Source organism: Eimeria mitis, genomic scaffold (genome assembly GCF_000499745.2).
Source record: "Eimeria mitis Houghton genomic scaffold, Emh_scaff4327, whole genome shotgun sequence".
NCBI classification, from domain to species: Eukaryota; Apicomplexa; class Conoidasida; order Eucoccidiorida; family Eimeriidae; genus Eimeria; species Eimeria mitis.
In genome coordinates, this window is record NW_013572646.1 from 2,559 (window position 1) to 2,989 (window position 431).

Consider the following 431-nt stretch of genomic DNA (forward strand, 5'->3'; position numbering starts at 1 on the left):
CAATAGGGGTTTATCTATTCTTCCCCCCCCAGCAACAAACCAAACAAAAAAAAAAAAAACAGAAACAAACAAAACAAAAACAAACAAAACAAAAACAAAGACAAAACAAAAACAAAAACAAAACAAAAACAAATAAGCAACATACTTTGTATTTGTGATAGGCAGTCCCCGCCTTCAATAGGGGTTTATCTATTCTCCCCCCCCCAGCAACTAAACCAATTAAACAACGAGCGGAGGAAGATAGAGTCTTACGGGCCCCAGAAGGGAGACGGATACGTGATTTGCCTGTCTCCTCGCTGTGCCCTGTATACACATATATATTTATATATATATATATATATTTATATATATTTATTTATTTTTTATTTATGTTTTTTTGTTTTTTTTGTTTTTGTTTTTTTTTTTGCTTTTTTTGTTTTTTTTTTTTTTTT